Source organism: Ornithorhynchus anatinus, chromosome 6 (genome assembly GCF_004115215.2).
Source record: "Ornithorhynchus anatinus isolate Pmale09 chromosome 6, mOrnAna1.pri.v4, whole genome shotgun sequence".
Taxonomy (NCBI): domain Eukaryota; kingdom Metazoa; phylum Chordata; class Mammalia; order Monotremata; family Ornithorhynchidae; genus Ornithorhynchus; species Ornithorhynchus anatinus.
In genome coordinates this window covers 922,972-932,437 of record NC_041733.1, presented here as the reverse complement: position 1 = coordinate 932,437, position 9,466 = coordinate 922,972, and positions in this window count along the sequence as shown.

Genomic DNA, 9,466 nt, shown 5'->3' with positions numbered 1-9,466 from the left:
ATTTCAGGGTAACCTTGGCTGCCTGACCCTGGCTGCCCGTTTTGCCCTGTCTCTGCCTGGGTCTACCCATCTGTCTCTGCCTGTCTCTGCCCAACTCTCCCTGACATCTGGGCCTGTCTCTGCCTATCTCTTCCTGCCTCTGTATCCAATGGTCTTCTGTGCCTATCTTGGACTATCCCCGACTGCCTGACTTGCTCTGCCTGCCCCTAGTTGTCTGCTCTGTGGGCTTCCGCCTGGAGACTGATTCTGGGAGGGAGAAGTGTTTTCTGGTTCCATTCTGCCCATCCCTGCTGTGTGGATGGGGATGTCAGGACCTTTGACTAGTCGTAGTTGTAGAAACCTGGTTTCCCCTCAACTCTACCCTCGTTCAGGGCCTTGAAGAAGCCTGTTGGGTTAATTTTGAAGTTCTGGTCCTGAACCACTCTGTCTCCTCTCGGTCCCCGTTTCCCTCAGAAAAAATATTTTGACATCAGAATGAGGTCATTCCAGACTTGTTCTTCTCACAAATTTCCAACCCTCAAACCCCCCAAATTCCTCTCCCCTCCCTCCTTTTTTCTCCAGCTCTTTCATTGTCTGTCTGTGTAAATCTCTGTGTTTGTGTCTCTCATTACCCCTTTTTGCTAATCATCTCACTCTCTTCCTCTCTGTTTCTGTCTCTCTCTCCTCTCTCCCCAATATGTCAACTTGAGGGGACTTTTCCAGTAGTTTGAAAATCCCGGTTGGAAATGCAAAGACCTTGTTCCACTCCCTGCACCCTCTCCCCTTGCCCTTCCTCTCTGTTCCCCTGTTTCTACCCCAACTGACACCCACTCTCCCCTCCACCTACTCCTCCTGTCTCTCTGGCTGGTCACAATTTTATTTTAAAATGGAAACTTTGAGTGTGTGTTGAGGGTGTGTGTGTGTGTGTGTGTGTGAGAGAGAGAGAGAGACAGAGAGAGAGAGAGACTAGGGCTACAAAAATCAGTAATGGGGCACTTGAGGACCAGTAATGGGGCACTTGACTCTCAGCTCTGTTTCTGGTCTCTGCTCCCCCTGCCAGGGTCAGGGATTAGGAATCCTCCTGCGCTAATTCTGGCTCTGGTCACCGTGACCTTGGAGTGGACAGCTCCTCAAAGGGGAGTCTGACCTCTCCGGCCGGTCCTGGAGAGCCGGACCCCTGCTCCCACCCCAGCCCCTGCTGACGCCCCTCCCTCAGCCTGCCCGCAGGCAAGAGGGGGTGTCATGCTGAGGTAGTATGGGCAATTTGGTCTCAGTAGACTACCCCCTTCAACTGGAAGCTTCTCGAAGGCAGGGACTGTGTCTTTGAAGTCTATTGCATTTCTCTCAAGGTTCCAGGACAGTGTTCTGCACATAAAAGACACACAAGACAGAACTCTGCATGTAGTAGGTGCCCAGTACAGTGCTCTGCACACAGAAGGCACTTATTATAGTGCTCTTCCCACAGAGGTTGCTCAGTAAAGTACTCTGAAATTGAGAAGCAGCATGGCTCACTGGAAAGAGCATGGGCTTTGGAGTCAAGAGGTCATGGGTTCAAACCCCGGCTCTGCCACTTGCCAGCTGTGTGACTTTGGGCAAGTCACTTAACTTCTCGGTGCCTCAGTTCCCTCATCTGTAAAATGGGGATTAAGACTGTGAGCCCCACGTGGGACAACCTGATTCCCCTGTGTCTACCCCAGAGCTTAGAACAGTGCTTGGCACATAGTAAGCGCTTAACAAATACCAATATTATTATTAAGATAGTAGGTGCCCAATAAAATGCTCTGAACACAATAGGCTCCAAAGACAACTCTCTAATATGAAGAAGAAAAAGAAGAAGAATACTTTTAAAACGCTTACTGTGTGCCTAACACTGTACTAAAAATTGATTATCAGATCAGACACGGTTCCTGTCCCAGAGGGGGCTTGCAGTCTAGGCAGGGGAGGGAGAACAGGCATTTCATCCCCATTTTACATATAAGGAAACAGAGGCACAGAGAAGTTAAGTGACTTGCTCAAGGTCACACAGCAGGCAAATGGGGGAGTCGGAATTAGATGTCAGGTTCTCTAGATAACTGCAAAGGTGCTGTGAACAGAGCCTAATTTTCATGTTAAAAAATGCTGCAACACTTAGTGTGGGGTTTTCGTAAGGGTATTATTAGTTAAATGCTTACTATGTGCCAGGCAGTGTACTTTGCGCTAGGGTAGATGCAAGCTAATCAGGTTGGACACAGCCTATGTTCCACATACCCCATTTTAGAGATGAGGTTACTGAAGCACAGAGAAGTGAAATTCATTTATTCATTCATTCAATCTTATTTATTGAGCGCTTACAGGGGAAGCAGCGTGGCCCAGTGGAAAAGAGCCTGGGCTTGGGAGTCAGAGGTCATGGGTTCGAATTTCAGCTCTGCCACTTGTCAGCTGTGTGACTGTGGGCAAGTCACTTAACTTCTCTGTGCCTCAGTTCCCTCATCTGTAAAATGGGGATGAAGATTGTGAGCCTCATGTGGGACAACCTGATTACCCTGTATCTACCCCAGCGCTTAGAGTGCTCTGCACATAGTAAGCACCTAACAAATACCAACATTATTATTATTATTATTATTTTACTGTGTGCAGAGCACTGTACTAAGTGCTTGGAAAGTACAATTTGGGTAACATATAGAGACAATCCCTACAACAGGCTCACAATCTAGAAGGAGGAAATGACTCATCCAGAGACACACAGCAGACAAGTGATAGAGCTGGGATTTAAACCCAGGTCCTTCTGACTCCCACACCCGTGCTCTATCCACTAGGCCATGCTCAAGCCATTTGATCTTTCAGAGGGTAATGAAGCAGTGGGGCAGCCTGCACACTGGAGAACAAGACAGCAACAGAGAGGCCGGTTGCTATGGAGATGTCTCAGTGTTACCACATGAAAGCTAAAGCTTGCACATTCAAATTCTTCTGAGCGTTTGCAGAAAGGGGAAAACTTTTTCAAGTAAAATTCAGTATTTCAGACTCAGAGTGAAAATGGAGGGGCTTCCCCTGGGGGTTAGGGTGGGAGTGGAGGCAGAGCCTTGGCTGTGCTGACATAAGGACATCAGCTACACTGGGCCCACACTGTACTGAGCACTGGGGAGAGATGCATGAGTAGCACATCACTGTTGCACTTCAGCAGGCTTACAGTCTTGGTGGGGAAATCAAAGGGAGACAGACAACTAAGCCCTAAGCCTTTTCTTCAACTCCTTTCTGCATCACCCTGACTCGCTCTCTTTATTCATCCCCTCCCCCAACCCCACAGCTCTTTTGTACATATCCGTAACTGATTTATTTGTATTAATGTCTCCCCTTCTAGACTGTAAGATCATTGTGGGCAGGAAATGTCTCTATTATATTGTTATATTGCACTCTCCCAAGCGCTTAATACAGTGCTCTGGACACAGTAAGAGTTCAATAAATATGACTATCAAGGAAAGAATAACAGAGTAAGAGCCACTAACAAAACAAAGATTCAGTACTAGCAATAAAGCAGTTCATTCCTCCCCAGTACTTAGTACAGTGCACTGCAGTTAGCAGGCACTCAGTAAATGCTGCTGAGGTGGGGGTGGAGATGGTGGTGGTGGAAGGGTGATGGAGGTGGCGGTGATGGAAGTAGCATGGCTTAGTGGATAGAGCACGGGCCTGGGAGTCAGAAGGACCTGGGTTCTAATCCCAGTTCTGCCACATGTCTACTATGTGATCTTGGGCAAGTCACTTAACTTCTCTGTGCCTCAGTTACCTCATCTGTAAAATGGGGATAAGGGTGTGATGTTGGACAGGGACTCATTACCTTGGATCATCCCCAGCATTTAGAAGAGTGCTTGGCACATAGAAAACACTTAACAACTATGATGATGATTATTATTATTATGTGATGTTAATGATGGTGCTGGTGGTAATGGAAGTGGTAATGGGGAAGAGGGAAAAGCAGGGTGTGGAGAGAGAATGGGAGAAGGGGACAGTGCGAGAAGAAGACTGTGAAAACTTCTAGACTGTGAGCTCGTTGTTGGGTAGGGATTGTCTTTATTGCCTAATTGTACTTTCCAGGTGCTTAGTACAGTGCTCTGCACACAGTAAGTGCTCAATAAATAAGACTGAATGAACTGAAGAAAGCTTTTAGGTGAGAAACATTGTGGCCTAATGAAAAGTGCACCAGCCCAGCTTCTAATCCCGGCTCCACCACTTGTCAGCTGTATGACCTTGGGCAAGTAATTTCACTTCTCTGTGCCTCAATTCCCTCATCTGCAAAATAAGGATTCAATATTATAACATTTGTTAAGCACTTGCTACCCACCCTCCCACCTATGTAGAATGTGAGCCCCATGTGGGATAGGGGCTGCATCTGAACCGATTAGCTTGTATCTACCCCAGTGTTTAGAACACTGCTTGGCACACAGTAAGCACATAACAAATACAATAATAATTCTTCAGTTTGCCTCAGTTCCCTCATCTGTAAAGTGGGGATTGAAACTCTGAGCCCCACATGGGACAGGGACTGGGTCCAACACAATCTGCTTGTATCCACCCCAGCGCTTAGTACGGTGCCTGACACATAGTAAGCACTTAAGAAATACCATTATTATTATTATTATTATCATCATTATTATCATGTGAAAGGAAATGTTTGCAGAATCTGGATATGGGTGTGTGTGTGTGTGTGTGTGTGTTTACCTTGACCCACCACCACTGAGTCCACAACACCCGAAGTCCTTTCCCTGTAGAGCCTCACCCACTCTCTCGGGGGATTTTTGTTTGAAACGGTTCTTAAGCCCTAGGAAATGACACGTTTCCTGTTTGCACCACTGTCGTCATAGCAACCGATGCTTCGGGGGTTGTCCAGTCGGCCACTATGGGTGTCTCATCAGGCCTCCACCTGTTCTTCTGCCTTCAGCCCCCAAGACTCTGCTTTTTGAAGCCAATGCTCAGAGGGCCAGGATATAGCTCCCTCTCCCTCCCCCCAACCAGGCCCATCCCAACTCCATCCCAGTCCCCTCCCCAGCTTCTCCCAGCTCCTCCCTGGCCCCCTCCCCACCTTCTTCCATCTCCTCCCTGGTCATTCATTCAGTCGTATTTATTGAGCGCTTACTGGGTGCAGAGCACTGGATTAAGCTCTTGGGAGAGTACATTATAACAATAAACAGACACATTCCCTGCCCACCATGAGTTTACAGCCTAGAAGGGGAAGATAGGCATTAATATAAATCAACAATTACAGATATGGACATGTGATGTGGGACTGGGGGAATGAAAAGGGAGCAAGTCAGGGCAACGCAGAAGGGAGTGGAAGAAGAAAGGAGGGCTTAGTAAGGGAAGGCTTATGGGAGGAGATGTGGCTTCAGTAAGGTTTTGAAGGGGGGGGAAGAGTAATTATCTATCAGATATGAGGAGGAAGGGCGTTCCAGGCCAGAGGCAGGACGTGGGCGAGAGGTCAGTGGCAAGATAGATGAGATCAAGAAGCAATAGACGAGTAAAGTGTGAGGGTCCCTCTTCAGCTTCCCCCACTCCTTCCCCTGCTCCCTCCCCATCTACTTCAAGCCTTCAACCCCCCACAGCCCCTTCCCCCTTACTGAGCTCTCCCCTGCCTCTGCCCTGTCACCCCCTACTCCCACCGCCACCCCCACGGGTCCCAGTTCGGGCAGGGAATGGAGCAAGTCAAGCTCCACATCTGAGGCATGTAAGGTCTCTCAATAACATCTCTTTTTATCATTGTGTGCAATAACTGTATTGAACTTACATGTGTATTTGGCAACTTCCCTGGTTGATATGAGTCTTTATTTCTATTAAATTTTTGTGCTCATTAGATACCTTTAACCGGTAGATGTCCAGTATATTGGGTTATAAATGAGTTTCTCATCCTAACTACCTGTTTGGCAAGGGCTCGTTCTTGTTTGGCCCATTTTGTGCCTGTGTTTGTCTCTGTAAAACTTCAGCTCTTCGGGCCTAGGTGAAGACTTTTTAGAGTCACGGAAGTTTTTATGGACAAGCTGAGGAATCTATCTTGCCTAATGGAGAGCCCAGTGCCTGGCTGCTGGATACCAGGGGGCTTTGGGTTCGATGGGAATAAGGCCACAGAGACAGCATTTAATTGTGTCAGGCTTTCTTACCATGCTGATGGAGAAGTTTGCCTCTAAGTGCATGTGTAGGTGAAAAGGCCACTGCAGAATGCACAGTCCCAGCCAAACTGTGCACACAAAAATGTTGTCCCTTGTTGGGTTGTCATGTTTGTTTTTGGCAGCATCTGGACCTGTTTTCTCTTCTGCCTCCTTCTCTGGTTTCTTAATGGCAGTTGACGAGGCTGGTCTATCAGCCTGTGACTTCCAGTTTCCAGCTGAGATGCAACATTGTCTGAAGCTTTGTTTTACTGTGTCTTAAAAACGTCTCCTCTGCTCTCCTTCCTTTTGTTTTTCCCAATTATGGCCCTCTGTACTTAACAGCATGAGAACTACTATAGCCTAGTGGAAAAAACACAGGTCTGGGAGCCAGAGGAAATGGTTTCTAAATCTGGCTCTGCCACTTTCTGGCTGAGTGACCTTGGACAAGTCATTTAACTTCTCTGTGCCTCAGTTACTTCAACTATAAAACAGAGATTCAACACCTGTTCTCCCTCCTACTTGACTGTGAGCTGCATGTGGAACAGGGACAGTGTCCCATCTGGTTTTGTTTTAATGGTAGTTGTTAAGCGCTTATTATCTGCCAGGAAGTAGGGTAATACAAGCTAATCAGCTTGAACACAGTCCCTATCCCACATGGGGCCCACAGTCTTAATCCCCATTTTACAGATGAGGGACCTGAGGCCCAGAGAAGTAAAGTAACTTGCCCAAAGTTACAGGCAGGCAAGTGGTGGAGTCAGGATTAGAACTCAGATCCTTCTGACTCCCTGGCCTGTGGTCTATCAGCTATGCCACGTTGCTTCTCTGTTTAACTTGTATCTGCCCCAGTGCTTAGAACAGTGTTTGACACCTAATAAGCACTTAACAAATACCATTTTTAAAAAGCAGCTGTTTGGGTCTCCTGCGCTGGTTCACTCTTCTCCTGTGCCTCCCCCAGAGCAGCTGTGTGAAATTGAGCAGAGCTTCGATGCTGCGAGACTGATGAAGCTCCAGACTTTATTGTTCGTGATCTTGTCCTTTTTTTTAAAAAAAAAAAGGTATTTGTTAAGTGCTTGGTATGTGCCAGGCACTGTTGATGATGATGATGGTATTTGTTAAGCACTTACTATGTGCCAAGCACTGTTCTAAGTGCTGGGGTAGATACAGTGTAATCAGGTTGTCCCACGTGGGGCTCACAGTCTTAATCCCCATTTTACAGAGAAGGCGACTGAGGTCCAGAGAAGTCATTTAACTGATCACACATCCCAGATCACCCAACAGACAAGTAGCAGGGCCAAGATTAGAACCCAGGTCCTTCTGACTCCCAGGCTCGGGCTCTAGCCACTAGGCCACACTGGGTATTGGGTTAGACCTACTAGTGATGTCAAGAGTGCTCCAATTCTGTAGACATTTAATTTGGTCTGAGCCTGGTTCCACTATGCCACCACACCATGCTGGCCTCTTTGATCCAGTCAGAGGAGAATAATAATGATGTGGCCCTCTAAGCACCCCAATCCATCAGTGATATTCATTGAGCATGGACTCTACAGGGCACTGTACTAAGTGCTTGGAAGAGAACAGAGTTGTTAGATATATTCCCTGTCTATAGTGAATTTACAAACTAGAGTAATTAATGCAAGCACTTATTTTATCTTGCCTTGATTATTGTACCAGCCTCCTTGCTGACCTCCCTGCCTCCTGTCTCTTTCCACTCCAGTCCATACTCCATTCTGCTGCCTGAATCATTTTCCTTCAAAAACGTTCAGACCATGTTTCCCCACTCCTCAAGAAACTCCAGTGGTTGCCCATCCACCCCTGCATCAAGCAAAAACTCCTCACCACTAGCTTTAAAGCACTTAACCGCCTTGCCCCCTCCTACCTCACCTTGCTGCTCTACTACTACAACCCATCTCGCACCCTTCACTCCTCTGGTGCTAACCTTCTCACTCTTACCTCCATCTCGTCTAGCTGGCCGACGACCTCTCACACACATCATTCGTTCATTTGTTCAGTCATATTTATTGAGCGCTTACTGTGTACTAAGCACTTGAAAAGTACAATTCTGCAACAGATGACATAAAAGATAACAGAGGTAGGCAATATCCTGTTTTTTATATTGTATTTGTTATATTGTTACACTGTAGTTTCCCAAATGCTTAGTACAATGCTCTGCACACAGTAAGCACTCAGTAAATATGATTAATAATAATAGAGTCTCCACCCCCAAGCCCCAGGAGCTTGAGCTCCCTCAGTTGGGCTCCCTCAGATGCTGCCCTTTGCTGTAGGCCCCCAAAAGGTAGCACACTGACATAGGGGTCAGCTGAATTATAATAATAATAATTAATAATAATAATGGTGGCATTTGTAAAGCACTTACTATGTGCCAAGCACTGTTATGAACACTGGGATAGAGACAAGATAATCAGATTAGACACAGTCCCTCTTCCACATGGGCCTCACGGCTACTGAGGAAGGAAAATAGATAGTTAATCCCCATTTTACAATGAGGAAACAAGGGCACAGAGAAGTTAAGTTGGTATTTGTTAAGCACTTACTATGTGCCGAGCACTGTTCTAAGCGCTGGGGAAGACACAAGGGAATCAGGTTGTCCCACGTGGGGCTCACAGTCTTAATCCCCATTTCCAAGGTCACACAGCAGACAAGTGGCAGAGCTGGGGTTAGAACCCGGGTCCTCCGGCTCTCGGGCTGTGCTCTTTCCACTAGTCCACACTGCTTCTCTTATTCGAGGAGGTGGCCTTGGTGGTGGGGCCACAAAACCACAACGGAGGCCCGGAGCCGGGCAAATAACCACCATCCCCCCAGCCACACCTTCCCTTGGAGTCCTGATATCCCAGCTCTCCTAGAGCAGCGTCCTGGGCAGGAGCCAGGCCTTGGACTGCAGGGTCGTGGGAAGGACACAGAGGGGCCGGTTTGGGCCGGTGAATAACCCACCCGATCGATGGCTGGATGGAATATGTGACTTTGCCCTTCCCGCAGCGGCGGGAGACAGGACGTTCTGGGAAGGGAGCCCGGGAGGGGATTTCTAGCCACCAAGTTCCTGCTCCATCCATTATTAATGGCGGGATGGCAGGGGCTCACCTGGGTCAACAGGGGCCACTCTCTGCGCTATCCCAAACTCTTAACAGATCACACTGGGCCAAGGAGGAGAAGAGAGGTTTATATGCATACATGTGGATATAGAGGAGGGAGAGTGTCTGTTTACCTGAGTTCCTGTGCATGTGTCTGAATTTGTGTGTCTGAGTGTGACTGTGCCTTTCTGAGTGTGTTTATTCAGCACCTGCTGTCTACAAAGCATGCTCCTAAATGTTGAGGAAAAAACCTGGGTGAAAATTAGAAGAGTTCTGATCCTCTAAGGA